Source organism: Lithobates pipiens, unplaced genomic scaffold (assembly GCF_037356315.1).
Source record: "Lithobates pipiens isolate NorthernLeopardFrog02 unplaced genomic scaffold, aLitPip1_a1.2 Scaffold_23, whole genome shotgun sequence".
In the NCBI taxonomy this organism is placed as follows: domain Eukaryota; kingdom Metazoa; phylum Chordata; class Amphibia; order Anura; family Ranidae; genus Lithobates; species Lithobates pipiens.
In genome coordinates, this window is record NW_027507785.1 from 264,644,645 (window position 1) to 264,672,567 (window position 27,923).

A 27,923-nucleotide genomic window follows, 5' to 3' on the forward strand; every position below is an offset into this window, starting at 1 on the left:
AAGAGGAGGAGCCACTGGATCCAAACAAACCAAATGATGGGAGACAGCCAGTAAGAAAACCTGAAAAGCCTGGAACTAAAAAACCAACTGGTAAAGACCAAAGGCCAGGTGAAGAATCACCAAGTGATGAACAGGAGTACCCACTGGATCCAAATAAACCAAATGATGGACAAAGGCCAATTAAAAAACCTGAAAAGCCTGGAACTAAAAAGCCAACCGGAAAAGGTCAAACACCTGATGAAAAATCACCAAGTGATGACGAGGAGGAGCCACTGGATCCAAACAAACCAAATGATGGGAGACATCCAGTAAGAAAACCTGGAAAACCAGGAACTAAAAAGCCAACCGGAAAAGATCAAAGACCTGATGAAAAGTCACCAAGTGATGAAGAGGAGGAGCCACTGGATCCAAACCAACCAAATGATGGGAGACATCCAGTAATAAAACCCGGAAAACCAGGAACTAAAAAGCCAACCGGAAAAGATCAAAGACCTGATGAAAAATCACCAAGTGATGACGAGGAGGAGCCACTGGATCCAAACCAACCAAATGATGGGAGACATACAGTAAGAAAACCCGGAAAACCAGGAACTAAAAAGCCAACCGGAAAAGATCAAAGACCTGATGAAAAGTCACCAAGTGATGAAGAGGAGGAGCCACTGGATCCAAACAAACCAAATGATGGGAGACAGTCAGTAAGAAAACCTGAAAAGCCTGGAACTAAAAAACCAACTGGTAAAGACCAAAGGCCAGGTGAAGAATCACCAAGTGATGAACAGGAGGACCCACTGGATCCAAATAAACCAAATGATGGACAAAGGCCAATTAAAAAACCTGAAAATCCTGGAACTAAAAAGCCAACCGGAAAAGGTCAAAGACCTGATGAAAAATCACCAAGTGATGACGAGGAGGAGCCACTGGATCCAAACCAACCAAATGATGGGAGACATCCAGTAATAAAACCCGGAAAACCAGGAACTAAAAAGCCAACCGGAAAAGATCAAAGACCTGATGAAAAGTCACCAAGTGATGAAGAGGAGGAGCCACTGGATCCAAACCAACCAAATGATGGGAGACATCCAGTAATAAAACCCGGAAAACCAGGAACTAAAAAGCCAACCGGAAAAGGTCAAAGACCTGATGAAAAGTCACCAAGTGATGAAGAGGAGGAGCCACTGGATCCAAACAAACCAAATGATGGGCAAAAGCCAGGAAGAAAAACCAAAAAACCTGTAACTAAAAAGCCAACCGGTAAAGACCTAAAGCCAAGTGAAGATTCACCAAGTGATGAAAAGGAGGACCCACTGGATCCAAACAAAGCAAAGGATGGACGAAAGCCAATTCGAAAACCCGAAAAGCCTGGAACAAAAAAGCCAACAGGAAAAGATCAAAGACCTGATGAAAAATCACCAAGTGATGATGAGGAGGAGCCACTGGATCCAAACAAACCAAATGATGGGAGACAGCCAGTAAGAAAACCCGGAAAACCAGGAACTAAAAAGCCAACCGGAAAAGATCAAAGACCTGATGAAAAGTCACCAAGTGATGAAGAGGAGGAGCCACTGGATCCAAACAAACCAAATAATGGGAGACAGCCAGTAAGAAAACCCGAAAAGCCTGGAACTAAAAAACCAACTGGTAAAGACCAAAGGTCAGGTGAAGAATCACCAAGTGATGAACAGGAGGACCCACTGGATCCAAATAAACCAAATGATGGACAAAGGCCAATTAAAAAACCTGAAAAGCCTGGAACTAAAAAGCCAACTGGAAAAGATCAAAGACCTGATGAAAAAGAATCACCAAGTGATGACGAGGAGGAGCCACTGGATCCAAACCAACCAAATGATGGGAGACATCCAGTAAGAAAACCCGGAAAATCAGGAACTAAAAAGCCAACCGGAAAACATCAAAGACCTGATGAAAAGTCACCAAGTGATGAAGAGGAGGAGCCACTGGATCCAAACAAACCAAATGATGGGAGACAGCCAGTAAGAAAACCTGAAAAGCCTGGAACTAAAAAACCAACTGGTAAAGACCAAAGGCCAGGTGAAGAATCACCAAGTGATGAACAGGAGGACCCACTGGATCCAAATAAACCAAATGATGGACAAAGGCCAATTAAAAAACCTGAAAAGCCTGGAACTAAAAAGCCAACCGGAAACGGTCAAAGACCTGATGAAAAATCACCAAGTGATGATGAGGAGGAGCCACTGGATCCAAACCAACCAAATGATGGGAGACATACAGTAAGAAAACCCAGAAAACCAGGAACTAAAAAGCCAACCGGAAAAGATCAAAGACCTGATGAAAAGTCACCAAGTGATGAAGAGGAGGAGCCACTGGATCCAAACAAACCAAATGATGGGAGACAGCCAGTAAGAAAACCTGAAAAGCCTGGAACTAAAAAACCGACTGGTAAAGACCAAAGGCCAGGTGAAGAATCACCAAGTGATGTACAGGAGGACCCACTGGATCCAAATAAACCAAATGATGGACAAAGGCCAATTAAAAAACCTGAAAAGCCTGGAACTGAAAAGCCAACCGGAAAAGGTCAAAGACCTGATGAAAAATCACCAAGTGATGACGAGGAGGAGCCACTGGATCCAAACCAACCAAATGATGGGAGACATCCAGTAAGAAAACCCGGAAAACCAGGAACTAAAAAGCCAACCGGAAAAGATCAAAGACCTGATGAAAAGTCACCAAGTGATGAAGAGGAGGAGCCACTGGATCCAAACAAACCAAATAATGGGAGACAGCCAGTAAGAAAACCTGAAAAGCCTGGAACTAAAAAACCAACTGGTAAAGACCAAAGGCCAGGTGAAGAATCACCAAGTGATGAACAGGAGGACCCACTGGATCCAAATAAACCAAATGATGGACAAAGGCCAATTAAAAAACCTGAAAAGCCTGGAACTGAAAAGCCAACCGGAAAAGGTCAAAGACCTGATGAAAAATCACCAAGTGATGACGAGGAGGAGCCACTGGATCCAAACCAACCAAATGATGGGAGACATACAGTAAGAAAACCCAGAAAACCAGGAACTAAAAAGCCAACCGGAAAAGATCAAAGACCTGATGAAAAGTCACCAAGTGATGAAGAGGAGGAGCCACTGGATCCAAACAAACCAAATGATGGGAGACAGCCAGTAAGAAAACCTGAAAAGCCTGGAACTAAAAAACCGACTGGTAAAGACCAAAGGCCAGGTGAAGAATCACCAAGTGATGTACAGGAGGACCCACTGGATCCAAATAAACCAAATGATGGACAAAGGCCAATTAAAAAACCTGAAAAGCCTGGAACTGAAAAGCCAACCGGAAAAGGTCAAAGACCTGATGAAAAATCACCAAGTGATGACGAGGAGGAGCCACTGGATCCAAACCAACCAAATGATGGGAGACATCCAGTAAGAAAACCCGGAAAACCAGGAACTAAAAAGCCAACCGGAAAAGATCAAAGACCTGATGAAAAGTCACCAAGTGATGAAGAGGAGGAGCCACTGGATCCAAACAAACCAAATGATGGGAGACAGCCAGTAAGAAAACCTGAAAAGCCTGGAACTAAAAAACCAACTGGTAAAGACCAAAGGCCAGGTGAAGAATCACCAAGTGATGAACAGGAGGACCCACTGGATCCAAATAAACCAAATGATGGACAAAGGCCAATTAAAAAACCTGAAAAGCCTGGAACTAAAAAGCCAACCGGAAAAGGTCAAAGACCTGATGAAAAATCACCAAGTGATGACGAGGAGGAGCCACTGGATCCAAACCAACCAAATGATGGGAGACATCCAGTAATAAAACCCGGAAAACCAGGAACTAAAAAGCCAACCGGAAAAGATCAAAGACCTGATGAAAAGTCACCAATTGATGAAGAGGAGGAGCCACTGGATCCAAACAAACCAAATGATGGGAGACAGCCAGTAAGAAAACCTGAAAAGCCTGGAACTAAAAAACCAACTGGTAAAGACCAAAGGCCAGGTGAAGAATCACCAAGTGATGAACAGGAGTACCCACTGGATCCAAATAAACCAAATGATGGACAAAGGCCAATTAAAAAACCTGAAAAGCCTGGAACTAAAAAGCCAACCGGAAAAGGTCAAACACCTGATGAAAAATCACCAAGTGATGACGAGGAGGAGCCACTGGATCCAAACAAACCAAATGATGGGAGACATCCAGTAAGAAAACCCGGAAAACCAGGAACTAAAAAGCCAACCGGAAAAGATCAAAGACCTGATGAAAAGTCACCAAGTGATGAAGAGGAGGAGCCACTGGATCCAAACAAACCAAATGATGGGAGACATCCAGTAATAAAACCCGGAAAACCAGGAACTAAAAAGCCAACCGGAAAAGATCAAAGACCTGATGAAAAGTCACCAAGTGATGAAGAGGAGGAGCCACTGGATCCAAACAAACCAAATGATGGGCAAAAGCCAGGAAGAAAAACCGAAAAACCTGTAACTAAAAAGCCAACCGGTAAAGACCAAAAGCCAAGTGAAGATTCACCAAGTGATGAAAAGGAGGACCCACTGGATCCAAACAAAGCAAAGGATGGACGAAAGCCAATTCGAAAACCCGAAAAGCCTGGAACAATAAAGCCAACAGGAAAAGATCAAAGACCTGATGAAAAATCACCAAGTGATGACGAGGAGGAGCCACTGGATCCAAACAAACCAAATGATGGGAGACAGCCAGTAAGAAAACCCGGAAAACCAGGAACTAAAAATCCAACCGGAAAAGATCAAAGACCTGATGGAAAGTCACCAAGTGATGAAGAGGAGGAGCCACTGGATCCAAACAAACCAAATAATGGGAGACAGCCAGTAAGAAAACCCGAAAAGCCTGGAACTAAAAAACCAACTGGTAAAGACCAAAGGTCAGGTGAAGAATCACCAAGTGATGAACAGGAGGACCCACTGGATCCAAATAAACCAAATGATGGACAAAGGCCAATTAAAAAACCTGAAAAGCCTGGAACTAAAAAGCCAACTGGAAAAGATCAAAGACCTGATGAAAAAGAATCACCAAGTGATGACGAGGAGGAGCCACTGGATCCAAACCAACCAAATGATGGGAGACATCCAGTAAGAAAACCCGGAAAACCAGGAACTAAAAAGCCAACCGGAAAACATCAAAGACCTGATGAAAAGTCACCAAGTGATGAAGAGGAGGAGCCACTGGATCCAAACAAACCAAATGATGGGAGACAGCCAGTAAGAAAACCTGAAAAACCTGGAACTAAAAAACCAACTGGTAAAGACCAATGGCCAGGTGAAGAATCACCAAGTGATGAACAGGAGGACCCACTGGATCCAAATAAACCAAATGATGGACAAAGGCCAATTAAAAAACCTGAAAATCCTGGAACTAAAAAGCCAACCGGAAAAGGTCAAAGACCTGATAAAAAATCACCAAGTGATGACGAGGAGGAGCCACTGGATCCAAACAAACCAAATGATGGGAGACAGCCAGTAAGAAAACCCGGAAAACCAGGAACTAAAAAGCCAACCGGAAAAGATCAAAGACCTGATGAAAATTCACCAAGTGATGAAGAGGAGGAGCCACTGGATCCAAACAAACCAAATGATGGGAGACAGCCAGTAAGAAAACCTGAAAAGCCTGGAACTAAAAAACCAACTGGTAAAGACCAAAGGCCAGGTGAAGAATCACCAAGTGATGAACAGGAGGACCCACTGGATCCAAATAAACCAAATGATGGACAAAGGCCAATTAAAAAACCTGAAAAGCCTGGAACTAAAAAGCCAACTGGAAAAGATCAAAGACCTGATGAAAAAGAATCACCAAGTGATGACGAGGAGGAGCCACTGGATCCAAACCAACCAAATGATGGGAGACATCCAGTAAGAAAACCCGGAAAACCAGGAACTAAAAAGCCAACCGGAAAAGATCAAAGACCTGATGAAAAGTCACCAAGTGATGAAGAGGAGGAGCCACTGGATCCAAACAAACCAAATGATGGGCAAAAGCCAGGAAGAAAAACCGAAAAACCTGTAACTAAAAAGCCAACCGGTAAAGACCAAAATCCAAGTGAAGATTCACCAAGTGATGAAAAGGAGGACCCACTGGATCCAAACAAAGCAAAGGATGGACGAAAGCCAATTCGAAAACCCGAAAAGCCTGGAACAAAAAAGCCAACAGGAAAAGATCAAAGACCTGATGAAAAATCACCAAGTGATGACGAGGAGGAGCCACTGGATCCAAACAAACCAAATGATGGGAGACAGCCAGTAAGAAAACCTGAAAAACCTGGAACTAAAAAACCAACTGGTAAAGACCTATGGCCAGGTGAAGAATCACCAAGTGATGAACAGGAGGACCCACTGGATCCAAATAAACCAAATGATGGACAAAGGCCAATTAAAAAACCTGAAAATCCTGGAACTAAAAAGCCAACCGGAAAAGGTCAAAGACCTGATGAAAAATCACCAAGTGATGACGAGGAGGAGCCACTGGATCCAAACAAACCAAATGATGGGAGACAGCCAGTAAGAAAACCTGGAAAACCAGGAACTAAAAAGCCAACTGGAAAAGATCAAAGACCTGATGAAAAAAAATCACCAAGTGATGACGAGGAGGAGCCACTAGATCCAAACCAACCAAATGATGGGAGACAGCCAGTAAGAAAACCCGGAAAACCAGGAACTAAAAAGCCAACCGGAAAAGATCAAAGACCTGATGAAAAGTCACCAAGTGATGAAGAGGAGGAGCCACTGGATCCAAACAAACCAAATGATGGGAGACAGCCAGTAAGAAAACCCGAAAAGCCTGGAACTAAAAAACCAACTGGTAAAGACCAAAGGCCAGGTGAAGAATCAGCAAGTGATGAACAGGAGGACCCACTGGATCCAAATAAACCAAATGATGGACAAAGGCCAATTAAAAAACCTGAAAAGCCTGGAACTAAAAAGCCAACTGGAAAAGATCAAAGACCTGATGAAAAAGAATCACCAAGTGATGACGAGGAGGAGCCACTGGATCCAAACCAACCAAATGATGGGAGACATCCAGTAAGAAAACCCGGAAAACCAGGAACTAAAACGCCAACCGGAAAACATCAAAGACCTGATGAAAAGTCACCAAGTGATGAAGAGGAGGAGCCACTGGATCCAAACAAACCAAATGATGGGCAAAAGCCAGGAAGAAAAACCGAAAAACCTGTAACTAAAAAGCCAACCGGTAAAGACCAAAAGCCAAGTGAAGATTCACCAAGTGATGAAAAGGAGGACCCACTGGATCCAAACAAAGCAAAGGATGGACGAAAGCCAATTCGAAAACCCGAAAAGCCTGGAACAAAAAAGCCAACAGGAAAAGATCAAAGACCTGATGAAAAATCACCAAGTGATGACGAGGAGGAGCCACTGGATCCAAACAAAGCAAATGATGGGAGACAGCCAGTAAGAAAACCTGAAAAGCCTGGAACTAAAAAACCAACTGGTAAAGACCAAAGGCCAGGTGAAGAATCACCAAGTGATGAACAGGAGGACCCACTGGATCCAAATAAACCAAATGATGGACAAAGGCCAATTAAAAAACCTGAAAAGCCTGGAACTAAAAAGCCAACCGGAAAAGATCAAAGACCTTATGAAAAATCACCAAGTGATGATGAAGAGGAGCCACTGGATACAAACAAACCAAATGATGGGAGACAGCCAGTAAGAAAACCCGGAAAACCAGGAACTAAAAAGCCAACCAGAAAAGATCAAAGACCTGATGAAAAGTCACCAAGTGATGAAGAGGAGGAGCCACTGGATCCAAACAAACCAAATGATGGACGAAGGCCAATTAGAAAACCCGAAAAGCCTGGAACTAAAAAGCCAACCGGAAAAGATCAAAGACCTGATCAAATATCACCAACTGATGACGAGGAGGAGCCACTGGATCAAAACAAACCAAATGATGGGAGACAGCCAGTAAGAAAACCCGGAAAACCAGGAACTAAGAAGCCAACCGGAAAAGTTCAAAGAACTGATGAAAAGTCACCAAGTGATGAAGAGGAGGAGCCACTGGATCCAAACAATCCAAATGATGGACAAAGGCCAATTAGAAAACCAGAAAAGCCTGGATCTAAAAAGCCAACTAGTAGAGACCAAATACCAGTTGAAGAATCTCCAAGTGATGAAGATGAGGACCCACTGGATCCAAACAAAAGAAATGATGAACGAAAGGCAATAAGAAAACCCCAAAAACCTGGAAGTAAAAAGCCAACCGGTAAAGACCAAAGACCAGTTGAAGAATCACCAAGCGACGAAGGTGATGATGAAAAATGTTTGCATGTTGCTGACCAGCCACATTATCCTAATCAGCCCTCAGATAGACGCACACCAAGTTATCCCAAATATAAACCCGGAACCAGACAGCCTATCAATAAGATTAAAGACCTGATAAAAATTAAACAAATTTTAAAGTTGATCAGAAACTTGATCCAAACTACTCAACTTAAGAGGCGAAGTCCAAATGACAAACCAAAAAGACCTAGTACTGTAAGTGATGATCCAGGACATGATGAAAAGTTGCCATCTAGTGGAGAACAGCCACATGATCCAAATCAACCCTCAGTAGGACGCAAACCAAATGATCCAAAGGATAGTCTTAATGCTAGGCATACAACCAGAAAGGACCAAAGGCCGGAAGACCCTCCAACTGATGAGGAGGAGCAGCAACTGGATCCAAATCATCCAACTAATGGGCAAAGGCCAACTGATAACCCTAAAAGTCTGGATATTAGGCAACCTGTAGGTGTAAATAAAAAACAAGGTGCAAAGTTTCTGTCTAGTGCAAAACAGCCACGTGATTCCAGTCAGCCCTCAGATGAACACATATCCGCTAAACAAATCAATTATCCTGATATTAAATTGCCAACTGGAGAAAACCAAAGACTAGATAGAGACTGGCCAAGTGATGAAGAGGAGCAGCCACAGGATAGAAAAAAAACAGTTGGCGAATCCCAAAAACCTAGTGATAAGCAATCTTCAAATGATGATCAAAGACTTGATAAAAAGTTGCTGCCTGATGGAAAACAGCCACATATTGCAAATCAGCCCTCAGATAGACACAAACCAACTGATTCAGGCGAAAATACTGGTACTAGACAGTCAATCAGAAAAGACCATAGACCAGATGAAGACTCACTAAGTGATGAAGAGGAGGACCCACTAGATCCAAACAAACCAAATGATGGAAGAAGGCCAACTAGAAAAACCCTAAGGCCTGATACTAAGAAACCTGTAGATGATCAGAAACCTGATGAAACATTGCTGCCTGGTGGAAAAAATACACATAATTCAATAAAACCCGCAGATGGTCACAAACCAACTGATCCAAAAGAAAAACCTGGTACTTTCTGGCAGCCAACCAGAAAAAACAAAAGACAAGATATAGACTTGCCAAGTGATGAAGAAGAGCAGCCATTAGGTTCAATTAAACCAAAACTCCATACACCTCATACTAAGCAACCTAATGTATTGTTGCCACCTCGTGAAAATCAGCAAGGTGATCCATCCTCAGATGGACACAAAACAACTGATCCAAACAAAAATCCTGAAAACAGACAGCAAGCTGGAAAATACCAAAGGCCAAATGAAGGCTTGCCAGATAACAAAGAGAAGCAGCCACTCAATTCAAATAAACCAAATGCTGGGCAAATGCCAAATAGAAAGCCCCAAATACCTGGTACAAAGCAATCAGTAGACGATGATCAAAAACCTCCTGAAAAGGTGCTGCCTAGCGGAAAACAGCCACACGATCCAAATCAGCATCCAGATAGAAGCAAACCTGTTGATCCAAACACAAAATCTGATACTATGCAGCCAAGCAGAAATTACCAAGGACAAAAAGAGGACTCGCCAAATGATGGAGATCTAAAGAAACCCAATGATGGGCAAAGGCCAACTGGAAAACCCCAAAGAACTGGTTATAAGCAATCTGATGAAAAGCTTTCGCTTGGTGAAAATCAACATCGAATTCCAAATCAGCCCTCACATGGAAGCAAATTAACTGATTCAAACACAAAACCTGGAACTAAACAGCCAACTGGAAAAGATCATAGACCAACTGAAGACTCACCAAATGATGAAGAGGATGCAAACAAGCTGACTGATCAGCATAGGCATACCAGTAAATCCCAGAGGCCTGGTACTAAGCAACCTATTGGCGATACTCTAAGTCCTGATACAAATTGGCAGCCTGATGTAAAAAATCTACATTACCCAAATCAACCCATAGATGGACAAAAGACAAATTATCTAAACCATCAACTTGGTACTAGACAGCCATCAAGAGAAGACACAAGAGCAGATGAGGACAGACCAGCCAGTACAAAACAGCTCCTGGATACAAGTCAAACTTCTGATGTACGCAAAACAATTGGTATAAACCAAAGCCCTGATCTAAACTTGCTGGCTGGTGCAAAAACGTCTTCCTCACCAGAAAGTGAATTAACATACACTGGTAAATACAGCATAATTTTTACTTACGAAATTGAATATGCATGACTAATTGTTTCCTAATCATTAAAGCAAAACTCCATGTATGATCTTTATTGTATACTTACATTGGTCCAGTTTGTAAGTATGCAGCTCTCACATCTGAAAACCGCTAGTTGACACTACTACAATGATTGCTGGCTCAGTGCTGCCACCATTCACAGAGCACCTTGTATTTTTTTTTTCAATAACTACAAGGTGTTCTCTGATTGGGTGAGGTTGATGGGAGAGGTGGTGACATCCTTATCAGGTAAAATCAGGCAACATGGGTATTTTTGTATTTACCTTTTTGCTAATGTAAGTAATATTCTTATGTTTTATATTCTTTGTGTTTTATTTTCACTTTTAATATATATTTTTAAGAATGTATTTCCTATATTTATTTAGGGCTAAGTATTATGCAGTGTTTGCAAAGTTTATAGAATCAGTATCATAAGTAACAATCTGTGAAGGATCTTATAATGTTCTTACCTGAACTACACTTACTCTTGAAGCAGTTTAGTCTAGAAAGAGACCAGACATCTAGACAAATAGCACATAAACACATTTACAAATTCAAACACTGTATGGTAAAACAAGGATTAAAGATTGATTTGAAGTGACCCTGTCGCTGTAACAGATCAAAGCTGCATACACATGTAAAGGGCTAGCATCTATCTATGTCAATAGAAGGAAGGAGGGGGGGATGAACTTACAGCTCAGTTCACCAAAAGTGGGAGCGGGTACCTGTTAAACCAGGTACTCCCCCCCTCCCCAAAAGGTGGCAAATGTGGCAGCAGAGGGGGGAGGAGGCAGACAAGCAGAGCTTCCCCTTTTGGGTGGAGCTCCACTTTAAGTATTCTTTTTCCATCTAGCTATATTTAAATGACACTGTCATGTTGCCTGTGCTGGACAAAGCGAGTGTCTCCGCAAAGCCCCCCTGAACTCCTTATACCCATATTACCAGTCTTCCTTCTTCCCCTGCAGCCATCAACAAAACTTGCACTCCCAGGTTTGGAGGTTTGGAGGAGCATGTAATCTCCTCCCTTGTGACCAGTGGTGGCTGATACTTCATTTTTTTGGGGGGAGACAACAAACCAATCACATACCACTACCTCCCCGGTCGAACACCCCCCACCCCCCGTCTCTCGATCATCAGCCCACCAGCCTTACACTTACACCATCTAGGTCGGAGGCAACACTTCCTCCTTGGTGGCTTTACCCTGTGTCTTCTCCTCGGCTTCATGGCGGCTTCCCCTGCGTCCTGCTTCCTGATTGGCTGGGAGGAGAATCAGGAAGACAATAGTGAATATTAATTTGCTATTGTCACACAACTGGGTGGGCTCAGGGTGCAGTTAAAAAAAAAGAAACATTGAAATCCATGCGTCCGGCGCTCTGTATGTAGATTAGGGGCCAGGAGCATGGATTAGGGGGTGACGCCTATCTATTGACAGGCTGTCACTGCTTGTGGCGGTGTTCGTGTCTAGCATCCAATCGTTGGGCCCAAGCACTGTCACATGTTCAGGAAATCTGATCATCAGGGATCTTAATGCACATATTCCAAAGGTTCACTAATTGGCTAATACACCTGGCTTTCAAATGTATTATTCATTATTGCTGACATACTTTCAAAGGTCGGTTAAGGGCCTTTCATCCTGATCCTGGCTTCACAATTCACACCAAAGCTAGTATTAAAAATTACTTAAAGCATGGGTTTCGGTTTTGTGTTTATTAAAAGTCAGCAGCTACACAAAAGTGTCCGGCGCTGGCATCACAAGTGTGGGCACCCGGCTGTGCAGCTTCATAGCTGGCTGCAGACTGCGCATGCGCAAGTGGGGTTGCAACTTCTAAATGGCTGGGCAATCTTCTGGAACCTGTGATGTGTCTCAGAAGATTGCAGTGAGGGAGGAGGGAGAGAAGAACTTCCGTTCGAGTCCCCTAGGTGGCCCAAGCGGAAGTGGGATCTGGGTATCTGTCAAAACTAGATACCAACTCCCCCCCCCCCCCCCAAAAAAAATGACATACCAAATGTGGCATGTCAGGGGGTTAGGAGTCCTTAAAACAGAACTTCCACTTTTAGGTGGAACTCTGCTTTAAGTACTGTATGTGATCCTTTTTTTTATTAGCACTGACAGTTAAAGCATATCAATGGTCAACATATACTACCATAATTCCTTTATTGTATTTCAATTATTCTTAGCCTACTCCTGTTAATCTGAAATAATTACTTAATTTGTAAACTTACTTTGTGATGAGCCCCACATATTAACTTCCTCAGATTCTGTAACACGTAGTCACTATGCCCTGAGACCATGCACTGTTGTGTCACATATTTCACAGAGTCTGCTTTCTGTGCTACAGAAGTACTAAGAGGAGGAGTTTCAGGAAGTGAAATTGGTATAGGAATCACATCTAGCAGGCAGCAAGGTACTATGGGATATGTAGTCCTTAAAACAGCAGAGGAGAAGCTGCAAAGCTTACAGGAAGTTGTGGAAACTGATGGCCAGTAGACAGGCGACACAAATAATGAAAGTAAGCTTGTATTGGATTTTCTATTATAACTGTGATTTGTATTTCTATTGCAATGTTGATGTTATACAATAAAAGTGTATGATGTCACCATAGATTTCCTTTCATTTTTTAGGACAAGCTTTTGGGGAACTACACAATTTATTTTAGATGCAAGCGGGTCTTAAAAAAAAATGTAATGTTGGTGTGGACAAAAATGCATCATGTACAGTACTCAACTGTTATTACAAATGCACTTATACAGCTACACTGACCTGGTTAAGATTTTTTAATTATTTTTTATTTCATTTTTTTATAGAAAATACAGATGATCTTAGTCTGATAGAAGGTAAGCTTTCAGTGACAGCTGATGCTTTATTAAATGGAAATTACTGTCTTACATTTTTTTTTCCATGAAAAAAAGTAAATGGGAATGATCTGATTGCATTACTGCAGTAAAAACTGCATATAGTTTGCATGTTTATACCACGGTAAATCACGTTCACGCATTATATTTAAAAGTTCTGTTTTTTATTATTACTACTGCGCAATCATTTTGAATTGTTAATACCCTTCTTCTACTACAAATTTTCCAGAAAATCGAATTAAAAGCGTCATGCAGTTTATAATGATGCGAAACATGTGATTTGAGCCTTAAGGACAGATCATAGCAACCAATAGTTACGCAATTTACAACTTATACCATTTTATTCATGGTTTTAAAGCCATATGCACACAGGATGTTTTACTAGAAGCCTTTGGCAGAAAAAAAAAGCCTGACGCTTGTAAAAGTGTCTAAATGTTTTACAAGCTTTTAGACGCGTTTACAGGTGTCAAGAGCTTGAGCATTAATTAATTTCATTAGCCAGAATAATCATTTATTCTGGTCATAGAAATGAACTAACCATCAAGAGACAAAAATGCGTGTTTAGATGCGTCTAGACACATTTAGCAGCATCAAGTGTTTTTTTTTTTTTGCTGCTCCTGGACTCTTTGGCCATGATTTTTTTTCCTGCCACTAAACACTGCTAAAATCCTATGGGGTTGACTTACTAAAACTGGAGAGAAAAAAATCTGGTACAGCTGTGCATGGTAGCCAAGCAGCTTTTAACTTTAGCTTGCTCAATTAAAGTAGAATTTTTTTTTTTCAATTTAAGAGGATTGTAACCCCTGTGAAATTGCGGAGATTTCCCTTCACTTCCTGCCCCATAGCCAAACAGGAAGTGAGAGGAAATCCCTGCAAATTAAAGAAATTCATTGGGGGCCCTTAGGTCATCAGAACTAGTGTCCAGGGGCGTAACTAGAAATCACAGGGCCCCATAGCAAAATGTTGTATGGGCCCCCCCCCCCCCCCATCAAAAAAAAAAAAAAATGAACTAATGCCATTGAACAACAGACTACCACACCCATGTGGCACAGTACCCAGGCAACAGCTTATATTAATTTTGAACAACAAAGTATGCAGTATACTGTATGCAGCCCCTGAAGGGAACACATTGCTGACCTCCAGGCCTTCTAACCAATTTCTGTTCTGTTATATAAAATGAAATAGTTCAACTCACCATAATGCAAAATCAGTGGGATCCCTGAGCGTGTCACTTGCCATCATCGCCTGCCACCAGATGCAGATTGTAACTTGTCACAGGTTGCGGAATGTCACCTACCACATGTTGCAGATTGTCCACTTGCCACATCCCAGATTGTCACTTGCCAAGATAGATAAGTCACACATTATGCCACACATTATGGATTGTCACTTGCCACGTCCTGGATTGTCACTTGCCACGTCACTTGCTAAACATTATGGATTGTCACTTGCCACGTCCTGGATTGTCACTTGCCACATCACTTGCCACACATTATGGATTGTCACTTGCCACGTCCTGGATTGTCACTTGCCACGTCACTTGCCACACATTATGGATTGTCACTTGCCACGTCCTGGATTGTCACTTGCCACATCACTTGCCACACATTATGGATTGTCACTTGCCACGTCCTGGATTGTCACTTGCCACACATTAAGGATTGTCACTTGTCACATCACCTGCTACATGTTGCGGATTGTCCACTTGCCACATCGCCTGCCACCAGATGCAGATTGTCACTTGTCACACGTTGCAGAATGTCACCTGCCACATGTAGTGGATTGTCCACTTGCCACATCCCGGATTGTCACTTGCCACGTTACCTGCCACACATTACGGATTGTCACTTGCCACGTCCTAGATTGTCACTTGCCACGTCCTGGGTTGTCACTTGCCACGTCCTGGGTTGTCACTTGCCACGTCACCTGCCACACATTACGGATTGTCACTTGCCACATCACCTGCCACACATTACGGAATGTCACTTGCCACGTCACGGATTTTCACTTGCTACGTCCCCTGCCACATGTTACGGATTGTCACTTGCCACATCCAGGTTGTCACTTGCCACGTCACCTGCCACACATTACGGATTGTCACTTGCCACGTCATTACAGATTGTCACTTGCCACATCCTAGATTGTCACTTGCCATACATTATGGATTGTCACTTGCACGTCCCGGGTTGTCACTTGCCACGTCACCTGCCGCACATTACGGATTGACACTTGTCACGTCATGGATTTTCACTTGCCACGTCACCTGCCACATGTTATGGATTGTCACTTGCCACATCCAGGTTGTCACTTGCCATGTCACCTGCCACACGTTATGGATTGTCACTTGCCACGTCCCGGATTGTCACTTGCCACGTCGCCTGCCACACATTATGGATTGTCATTTGCCACGTCATGGATTTTCACTTGCCACGTCACCTGCCACACGTTACGGATTGTCACTTGCCACGTCGCCTGCCACACATTATGGATTGTCACTTGCTCTGCCACTTTCCTGCTGTGTCACTGAGTCAGGCAGCAGATTATCAGTCAGACAGCAGAGAGATAATGTCAGCTCTCTGCTTCCTGGCTGCCTGCCCAGTGAGGGGGGAACTGCACTGCAGGGATGCAGGGCGGCCAGAGATGATGTCATCTCTATGCTCCCCGCCTGTCAGCTCCCTGATTGGCCAGCCCACTCTCTCACCAGCGAACTGGCCACTCTCATCCGCCTCCCACGGATCCTCTGACCGCCCGCTCTCACTCACTGAGCCGCCTGTGGACCACCCGCGGAGCCGCGGACTACCCGCGGAGCCGCCCGCGGACCACCCGCGGAGCCGCGGACTACCCGCGGAGCCGCCCGCGGACTACCCGCGGAGCCGCCCGCGGACCACCCGCGGAGCCGCGGACCACCCGCGGACCTCCCGCGGAGCCGCCGGCTATCTCCCGCGGAGCCGTGGCGCCTGTCCTCACCGGGCCCCACTTGACTGCGGGCCCCATAGCGCCCGCATGTGTTGCTATGGCGGTAGTTCCGCCACTGCTAGTGTCCCCATTGAAAGATTTCCCCTCTATTACTTTTCTGGGGACAAAAGTTGTGATTTTCTTTTACTAATGGTAAACAAGACAAATTAACAGGGCACAGATAGCAGTCAAAACTGACAAACATTGTAATCCTATCCAAAACAAAAAAAAAAAAAAAGAGTTTTGCCTTTACCTTGAGACCTGGAAGCTGATTATGTGTAGATGTATTATGTATGCAGAGCTGCACCAGATTTTGCACTCTCCAGTTTCAGTAAATCAAGCGGACAAGCATGCTAACATGCAGGGATGTTTAGAGATGCTTGACGCCCAGGGGCAGCCTGTCCATTAAGGGCACACGGGCGCCACCCCCTGTCCATTGCCGCCCCCCATCCATGCATCCGGCCCCTTTCAGGACACCAGCGCATGGATTCCAATGCACAGAGGCTGTTTTTTTAAGCACCGATTAAAGCCAGAGGCTCTAATAGGCTTCAATATAGGGTGGTCTTGGGTCGCAGAGAGTGCGCTCCAATCCCACCCAGGTGTGTTACAACAGCAAATGAATATTCGCTGTTGTAACACTGATCCTCCTCAAGGCGAATCAAGAAGCCGGGTTGACACTGGTCACCTGATTGACTGAAAGGACAGGCGATCCTATTGGATGCCTAGGAAGAGGAGGGGAGGAGCTGGAAGCCGCCGTGCCATGGAGGAGAGGACATGGAGCCGCTGCACCTTGCTGCCTCTGATGGGGTAAGTATCAGACCGACCAGCAATCAGCAGGGGGTCTGGGTGCTGCTCTGGGGTGTGGGTGCCTTTCCAGAGGGGAGGTGCCACTCGGGGGGAGGATGGTTTTTGGCGCCCCCCCATAAAAAAAGACACCAGCCGCCACTGCTGATGCCCCTAGAGGCAGCTGCAAAAATGTCCAGTGTGCATGAGGCCTAACACATAACACAAATTGATAAGATTAGTTACCTCATTCTGATCTGTTTAATATTTATGTGTAAAAAATAAATAACAAATTCCCTTGAACCCTTTTTCTAAACTGCACATCTGTATTTTACTAGAACTAATTGGAATTTAATCTTTAGAGACGGTAATAAGTTTGTTTTCATTTTTTAGCATTTATATTATCTATGCATTGTATAGGCAGACATGTGGAATGTTATAAAAGAACCTTTTTTCAAAAATTAATATTTGTTTTTTTACAGAATTGAATGTGGATGTTACCGTTGTATCTGGTAATGTCTTATTCTATATTTTTCATTATATCTCACATCTAAAACCACATATTTTTCTATTACAGTCATTACAGTAGTCAGTTATATTTAAATAGGGTTTGTTTTTGTGTTTACTATTTAAAAAAATTGTCATTTCTCAGAGGTTTAAAATAATAAAACCTGTTTTTTTTTGTTTTTTACAGAAGTGGATGTGGATGTTAACTCTACAGATGGTAATGACTTGTTTTATATTTTTCAATATATCTCACATTTAAAACCACATATTATTTCTATTACAATCATTACAGTAATGGATTATATTTAAATAGAGTTTTTTTGTGTTTACAGTTTTAAAAAATTGTCATTTTTCAGAGCTTTAAAATAAAAAAAAATGTATTTGTTTTTTTACAGAAGCGGATGTGGATGTTAATTTAGCAGATGGTATTGACTTGTTTTATATTTTTCAATATATCTCACATCTAAAACCACATATTATTTCTATTACAACCATTACAGTAATGGATTATATTTAAATAGAGTTTTTTCGTGTTTACCGTTTTAAAAAATTGTCATTTTTCAGAGCTTTAAAATATAAAAAAAATTATTATTTTTTTTTACAGAAGTGAATGTGGATGTTAACTCAGTAACTGGTAATGGCTTGTTTTATATTTTTCAATATAACTCACATCTAAAACTACATATTATTTATATTACAATCATTACAGTAATGGATTATAGTTAAGTAGAGTTTGTTTTTGTGTTTACAGTTTTAAAAATTTTTTATTTTTCAGAGGTTTAAAATAATAAAACGTGTTTGTTTTTTACAGAAGTGAATGTGGATGTTACCTTTGTAGATGGTAATGACTTTTTTAAAATTTTTCAATATATCTCACATCTAAAACCACATATTATTTCTATTGCAATCATTACAGTAATGGATTATACTTAAATATTTTTTTCATGTTTTAAAAAATGGCAATTTTTCAGAGCTTTAAAATAAAAAAAAATATTTGTTTTTTACAGAAGTGAATTTGGATGTTAACTCAGTAGCTGGTAATTACTTGTTTGATATTTTTATTTTATCATTATGTCTCACATCTAAGGCCCCTTTCACATGTGCGGACCATTCAGATCAGATTTTTAGGCGGATCTGAACAGGCGCTATGGAGCATCGGATGTCAGCGGTGACATCCGATCTGGCCCAATCCGATCCGCTCCGCAAAATCCAGATGGGTGCAAACCCTATTTTTCATCCGTCTGGCGGATTGGATCAAATGAAAATGGACAGGCGGAGAGCGAATAGGGGAGAGCGGAGCTCTGACAGGTCCATCCCTGCACAGTGCCGAGGCGGACTTGTCATCCGCCGGCTCAGCGTTGATCAACGGATCGATCCCCGCTGAGCAAGCGGAGGAGTAAAAACGGATCCGGGGGTCTGAAAGGGGCCTTAAATCACAAATTTCTTTTATAATCATTACAGAAATGGATTATATGTAAATAGTTTTTTTGTTTGTGTTTACTATTTAAAAAATATGAAAACTTTTTAATTGAAGAAATTCTTGTCCCTGCACTGACATTTGAATATGCATTACACATTACAATTTTCTTCTTCAAAAGGTGTTCTAATATTTATAGAATAAATAAGTAAAGGAAACATAATAAAAAAATCATATCACTGCCAGACACATTTTGATATGAACATACAGTTTTCTTGCTTCTGCCAGCAATACAATGCAATGCATGCTTACATCCAACCATAGTTAGTTTTCCATTGGTGGAACACATACACTATTAAAATGAATCATAAGTGATGAAAATAAAACTGGGGTTATGAACAGGTAATGGGAAAGGTGGACAATGTAATGTATGTCTGCTGTGTCTTTTACAAGGCTTCAACCCTGATAAAACACCTTTTGGAAGAATTAGAGCGGAAACTGCTAGCCAGGCCTTCTTATCCACATCAGTGCCTGACCTAACAAATTCACTTTTGGAAGAAGAGTCAAAAATTCATACATAGACACACTCCTAAACCTTGTGAACAGCCTTCCCAGAAGAGTTGAAGCTGTTACAGCTGCAAAGGGTGGGCCAACACAACATTGAAGCCTACAGACTAAAGCTGGGAGGCCATTAAAGTTCATGTGCATGTAAAGGCAGGCATCACAATACTTTTGGTAATATAGGGGTTGATTTACTGAGCAGAAGGCTCTGCATCAGTTCATACATTAATTGGTGTGCCAGATAAGTAATTAATCGAACGTGCGAACTGGTGCACATTGAAGTGCAAATAGCAGTAATAAATACCCACATATGTAAACTGCAACTGGACGACAAAGGGACACGTTCTCCAAATGCAATAAACTTTACTGTATCTTTAAATCATATTATCAAATCATGTAAATCAGCAACAGCAGCTACCATATACAGTTGCAAGCATCCCTGCTCTTCCTCAGGCTGTCTAGCAATGTATCATATTGTGAAATAAGCCAAAAAATTCCAAAAAAACAGGATGAAGAAAAGGCAGTAACCCACCCGAAGTTTTGATATATATATATATATATATATATATATATATATATATATATATAATCTCTATAAAATCTCTATAAAAAGACGAGTAGGGGTTCTAACACTCACTTGGTTTCCCTCAGATGCCCTTAATTAGATAGTTTCTGTGATGTTGACCAAGGCAAAGTCAGAGATCCTCTGGACTGAATAACTTAAGTAGTCAGGACTGACGAGCAGGATATCATCTATGGAAATCACGGAGGAGGACAGGGACATTTACGTCCAATAATGAGACCCAAGAGCGTTCCTCCGGACCATACCCCTTCCAATGCACCAGGTACTGTATGTGCCCACGAATCCTACGGGAGTCAACAATGAAATGTACTTTGTACGCCTCATGGTTCTCAACCTGTACAGCGTGAGGACATGGAAAAGCGGTTGCAGACCAAAGGTTTTAATAAGAACACATGAAATACATTTGAAAATGCATATTAGAAGGAAGGTTGAATGTGTAAGCCACTGGGTTAATCCTGCAAAGAATATGGAAAGGCCCAATAAACCAAGGTGCGAACTTCCGTGAGGGAACACGAAGTCGGAGGTTGTGAGATGATAGCCACCCCCTGTCCCCAACCTGGGAAGGTAGGAAGGTGCAGGCAGGCATCTGCAGTCAGCATGGAGTCTGTACCTATCATTAGCATGTTGCAAAGCCTCCTGGACTTGTGCCCAAGTGTAATGAAGACCAGGGAGTAGCTGCTCTAAAGCAGAAATACTCTGCGGAACAAATGAGTCAGGCAACATGGAAGGTTGGAAACCATAGTTCGCCATAAACGGGGACAATTGGGAAGCAGAATTCAAGGCACTATTGTGAGCAAACTCTGCCCATAGTAATATGTCTGAACCAGTAGTTATGATGGTCAAAAATATAGCAACGTAGGAATTACTCCAAGGACTGGTTGGCTCGTTCTGTGGCCCCCATTAGACTGCAGAGGAAAAAGCAAACCAAATTCCCAACTGTGCACAAACGGCTCCCCAGAACCGGGACACAAACTGACTACCCCTGTCCGAGACAATCACTTTGGGTAGCCCTTGTAACCCGAAAGATCTCCCCAGCAAAAATGGAAACCAGTTCCTTGGAAGTAAGCAACTTCTTAAGTGGAATACAATGAGACATTTTTTGAGAACCGGTCAACCACCGTAAGGATAACTGTGTTGCTCTGGGAGTGGGGTAACTGCACAATGAAATCCATGGACAGGTAGGTGGGTCCAGGGCCTCTCTTCATTTGGGTATGGTTTGTAGGAGGCCCAGTGAAAGATGTCATGGAGTCTTACTCTGAGCACACATAGAACAGGCAGCCACAAAGGCGGTTACATCAGCACATAGACTAGGCCACCAAAATTGTTGGGAAATGGCCCAAAAGAGTTCATTCTTCCCAGGGTGGCCAGCAGCCTTGGGAGAATGGTAAGTCTGGCACAATAACAATAAATAAAGTACAGAGACTCTCTGGGACAAAGCAGAGTTTTCTCAGGAGGAGCATGGACCTGAGCAGCAAGAAGTTTTTCACCCAAAGGAGAAGTGAGACTGGTGCGAACCATAGCCAGAATACGATCAGGAGGAATCACAGGAATCAGAACCGACTCCATCTTGGAAGTGAGGGAAAATTGTTGTGACAAAGGGTCAGCCCTTACATTCTTAGTACCGGATAAGAATGAGACAATGTAATTGAAACTTGACAAGAAAAGAGCCCATTGCACCCTTCTGAGAGAGAGGTGTTTAGCCTCAGACAAGAATGTGAGATTCTTATGATCAGTGAGAATGAGAACCGGCACAGTGGTACCTTTGAGGAGATGTCTCCATTCTTTCAGGGCTAAAATGTTCGCCAACAGCTCTTTGTCACCAATCTCATAATTGCACTCCGCAGGTGACAATTTCTTAGAAAAGTTGCCACAAGGATGCATAGTGCTTTCAGAAGTAGGATGTTGAGACAGAAGGGTGACATCACCAGTCTTGGAAGCATCAACCTCAAAGCTAAAAGGTAAAGTAGGATCAGGATGTGCCAACACAGGAGCAGAAACAGAGGCAGCCTTGAGACTCTGAAAGGCCTTAACGGACTCTGGAGACCAACTCTGTGGATTACCGTCCGTTCTGGTCATATCAGTCAGGGGCTTGACCAGAGACGAGAAGTTACATATAAACTTCCGATAATAGTTGACAAAGCCCAGGAAACACTGAAGAGAACGTAAACCCATGGGTTGGGGCCACTGTAGGGCTGCCAAAAGTTTCTCTGGGTCCATCGAAAAACCAGCAGTGGAAATGACGTAACCCAAGAATTTAACCTGTTCACAATGGAACTCGCACTTCTCCAGTTTACAATAGGGATTGTTCTCTCTTAGTTTCTGAAGCACATGACAGACATCTGGTGGTTCTCAAGGGACTTGGAAAATATGAGGATATCATCAAGAAAAACCACCACACATAACTGCAACAAATCTCGGAACACATCGTTAATATATTCCTGGAAAACTGTCGGGGCGTTACAAAGGCCAAAAGGCATTACGAGGTACTCATAATGGCCTGTTTTGTTATTAAACGCAGTTTTCCACTTGCCGCCCTCCTTAATCCTCACAAGATTGTATGCCCCTCTCAAATCAAGCTTTGTGAAAACCATTGCTCCCTTGGGGAGGTCATATAACTCTGTAATCAATGGAATCGGATAGGCATTCTTAATTGTGCAACAATTGAGGTCTGACCATATTGCAGAGGAAATGAACAGGAGTTAAAAGGACTGCACCCACAAATGGACAGTCTCTTAACGATTTAAACATTTAATAATCACAACATCTTGAGGAAGATTTTGCAAAATAATGCAGCAAAGACCTAACCTAAAAAACACACTCTCTGAGCATGCCCAGAAAAAAGTGCTGTTAACACACAAAAAGCACAAACAAAACCAACGTCCCTGAGCATGCCCACACCAAGCCAAATGCAGCTATCACAAAATAAGCCACCCCCCCTGTCCAAAATTAAGCACATCATTCAGAATTCTACAAAATTACAGATGGGACAAACTCCCCCCCCCCCCCCCCGGTCCAGAGCGGCAAACAAAGAGCCTAACATGGGCAAAAGTTATACAACAAATACCATTGCAGTCTATGGGAAAGGACTTGTTAATTTTGCTAGCCCCCACTTGGCTATCTTATATTCTAGTTATTGGCCTTAAAATAGGTATGGGGACCCAGGTCCCACTCTGAGGGACATATATCAACGTCACCAATTTGGACAACCCCAAAAACGAAACAAGGAGAAGTATCTTCAAAGCTAGTAACTTGGGGGGGGGGCTTACTCTGCCTGTAAAGGTGTACATCTGTAGCATGGATCCAAAATGCTACTTCAAAGATGTACAGCTTTAGAGAGAACGTACAAATCTACATTTCAGCTGCAAGATTTTAACCCAAAACAAAAGATAGTCTGCCCCCAATACATACAAGGCCATTTGGGTCTGCTAAGGCTTAAAATGAGAACCCCCATGTGAAAAATACCACCCCAAACTAAAAAAATATTGTGCCCCTCCCACACACTAACAAATCTCTAGACAAACATACAGCAAGCCAGCCCATGAAAGGGGGGTGTATGCTTGAGGCAGGAGAGGCACCCCAAAAGTCAACCACCTTCTTCCCATATTCAGGGTGACAAGGGCATCTTCCACACAACCCTAGGCAGGGCTGCAGACAGGGGGCTTTACAGAGTGTGGAAAGCCCCTTTAAACTAGTGGGTACAAGGTGCTTTGTGGTTGGTATTGGGCTGAGCCCAACATGCCCCAAAGGCAGCCAGCAATGTTGAGTGCATGTGGCCTTGTATGGTTCAGGTGGAGGTTGGGCGATCACTCTTCTTGCCTCTTTCCTAGCTGGCCCTGTTTGTATGCTCTGAAAAAGGATGTGGTTTGGATTGGTGAAGGCAGCTCACAGCCTTTTGAGAATGGAGTGGAGTGTTTAGTTCCCATTTAAAAGCAAAAGTTAGCCCATGGAAATCCAAGGGATTAGAGGGGGCAGACAAGAGCATCGGAGAATGGAGTGTGGAGTTCCCCTTTAAAAGCAAAAGTTAGCCCATGGAAATCCAAGGGATTAGAGGGGGGAGACAAAAGCATTGGAGAATAGTGTGTGAAGTTCCCCTTTAAAAGTAAAAGTAAAATACCAAGGAAATCATATGCATTAAAGGGGGAAGGGTAAATGCCCTTTTAGGAGGAGCTAGAGGTGCGAGAGTCTTTTTACATCATTTTAACAATGTGCATGTCACATGTTGAAAACAAAACATGCAAACATGACCTGTGTGCAAATCTCCTTAAAAAAATACATAAAATTGTCAAGTTTAGAGGTGTGTCATTCAACCCACGCAATTGTATGTACATTACTCAACATTTACTAAAATTTTGGCCAAGCAGTGAACAAATTCATGTGAATGAGCGCATCGTGTGTATGAGGCTTTACTGAGCTCACTTTGAAAAAAACAAGAGATCTGGAGTCTGACCAGGTAAAGGGTTGGGGAGATATGCTGGTCACTAAAGCCTCATGCACACGATCAAACTTTAAAAAAACGTTTCCATGGATTTCTGTACAAAGAGTGTTGGCCGTGAACTTGTTAAGCATACAGCAATCTGACTTTTTCAGCCAAATTTCACCAAATCACGTGGTATTTCTGCTCTTTACCTTCACCTGCACAGCCAACATTTGTCCGATGAAAACCAAAAAAGTTTGTCTGATGGAGCGTACACGCGGTCGGATGTTGCCTTAAAACAGATAATTTGTACGTTTGTTGTCAAAAAGTCTGATTGTGTGTACGGGCCTTAACCCAACACCACTCTTTTGCCCCGCACACACGATCGGAATTTCCAACAACAAATGTTGGATGCAAGCTTGCTGACTGAAAGCTCAACCGTATGCATCGAACATGTGTTGTCGGACTTTCTACCAACAAATGTTGGCTAGCAGGTTCTCAAATTTTCCGCCAACAAAACTTTGTTGTCTGAATTTCCGATTATTTGTACAAAAGTCCGACGCACAAAAGTTCACGCATACTCGGAATCAAGCAGAAGAAGCTGCACTGGCTATTGAACTTCCTTTTTCTCGGCTCGTCGTATGTCTTTTTTACGTCACCACGTTCCCATGTTCGGAATTGTTGGCCAACATTTGTGTGACCGCGTGTATGCAAGAAAGTCCGACAACAGATGGTCGATGGACCATACACATGGTCGGACTTTGAGCCAACAAGCTCACATCCAACATTTGTTGTTGGAAAATCCGATCGTGTGTATGGGGCATAAGGCTTTGATGTCTTATCTTGTTATTGTGATACTAGGTCAAGTAGGGTATAAAGGAGGCAATACAGGACCGTTGGACAAGAAAGGATAGGAAGTATAAATTCAGCCCTAGGTATAGGATATCTTTTGTTCAAAACTTTATATTTGTACTGTAATGATGTGGGGTATAAACCGTATAATATCTGGAGCGAGCAGGTTATAATTAGCCATCATCTAGTAGTAGTTAGTCACATTCAACTGGACTTGTTCTGACTTCCAAATAAAAAGCACACACATTTCTATAAATCATGTTCTTATAATTTTAATGCAAAATAAATATGTGGCTTTATGAAAATTAGAATAAATTGTTGGAGAAAAATATAAATAAAAATAGCTACATTTTGAAATGCCATGACCCTTTTCTTGCTTCTTCCAGGAATACCATTGGATGCATCCTTACAACAACAAATTTCACCAGGTAATATTTGATATTTGCTCACTGAACACATATGTTATAAAAGGAATGTATGAACCATTCTGACAAATATGTAAATTTAAGAAAGTTACAGAAAAATATGATCAGTGTGAGGTACATCTCTAATGTCTTTCTAGACTCAAGCCTCGTGCACACGATTGGATTTTCCGATGGGGAATTGTGTGATGATAGGCTGCTGGTGGAAAATCCAACCGTTTGTACGCTCCATCAGACAGTTGACGAATTTTCTGCGGACAAATGTTGGATAGCAGGTTTTAAAATTTTCCGTGGGCAAATGTCTGTTGTCAGAAGCGTGTATACACAAGTCTGTCGGACAAATGTCCAAAGTACAAACACGCATTCACGGAAGCAAGGACGAGCCAGAAGCTGTCGGTCTTGTAAACTAGCGTTCGTAATGAAGAATTAACATTCCTGATGTGGCAAATGATGAAATCTCGAAATGCAGCACACATTCTCTTATTCTTTAATGGGATAATAATGAAGCTGCTTTGCTGGTGATACTGATGGAGTTATTGAAAACTATTTTTCAAAGGCTTTTTTTTATAGTAATATCAAGAATAATATTATTATGCTTTTTTTTATTATTTGGGCAAGTTACCACACTATTATCCTGTAGTTTTTAAGATCAAAGATACAACTATGTTGGTGTCCCTTGTCAATTTTACATTGTATTTTTTTAAATGTAACTGCCTACTCTCAAACTGTCATTTGGCAGTTAATTAATTATTATTAAGAAGCAGGACACATGCATGAGCTTTCATTTTATTTTTTGGTTGAATAATATTGATTTGATTTGATATATTTTCTGTATTTTTGGATGCATAGAATGCACTTTTTGGTTAAATTATATTGGCAGATAGCATGCCTAATTTTATATGTTTTATTTTTTTAATGCACAGATTGAACGGGAGCCCCGGTAAGAGCGGCGGGAGGGGGAGACGTCCCCTCCCGCTCCTCCGGCATAACAGCCGAGCGGATTTTAGCCGCATCGGTTGTTATGGCTGGAAAGCCGATCGCCCTCTCTAAAAATCAGTACTGGGATGATGCCTACAGCTGCACAACTGCCTACGCTCGGCAGGAAGGGGATAAGCAGCTTTGTGGAATGTCATAAGATAATATTTTGCTTATAAAAGCTGCATATTTGTATTTTTTTTTATTCAGGAATAGGTTTTGGTGTTAATTCTGGAGCTGGTAATATTTAGTTTTAGATTTTAGATATTAATTCAATAAGAAATCTACAGTAATGGATTATATTTAAAGCTGAACTTCAAGTTGTAATCAATAAATATATTAACTGTAATAATTTAGTTAGCGTAAGTAGCTGTATTTGACTTGGTATCAGTGCCTTCCAATCCTTTATACAGATTGGAGTGAGATTAGAACATCTGTCTGTTTATATTGCTGTCTGTGTGCTCGTTAAGGAAATTCACTCTCTCTTTTTGTCCTAAATGCCAATATTGAAAGTGAAAGTGAATGAAAATCCTAGTTCTGGTGACCAGGAGGTCCACAAGAAATTCCCTTAATTTGCAGGGATTTCCTTTCACATCCTGTTTGGCAATGGGACAGGAAGTAAAGGGAAATCTCTGCAATTTACACCAGAGTGATCTGCTGTTATTTACTATATACTTGTTGACTTATGCTTGTTAATGAACCTTTGGTCACCTTTTTATTCATTATTAGATCAAAAATATATTTGTAATGTCATGATAATACAGATTTTATACTTTTACCAGGAACACAATTGGATGCACCCTCACAAACAGGTAATAGTTTACAATTAAGCGGCACACAGCTGTCAGCCTAGTGGAACAGAAAGTCTGTTCATTGTGACCCTGGTTATCAGACCTTTTTTCAAAGCTGTATATCTGTATCTATCTTTCATTCACCTCTAAACTTCTAGAACGCTTAGTCTACAACCATCTTAGCTCCTACCTCAGTGAAAATAACCTTCTTGACCCCTTACAGTCTGGCTTTCGCTCTCAACACTCCACGGAAACTGCCTTACTAAAACTCACTTATGATTTACTAACTGCTAAAACCAACAGC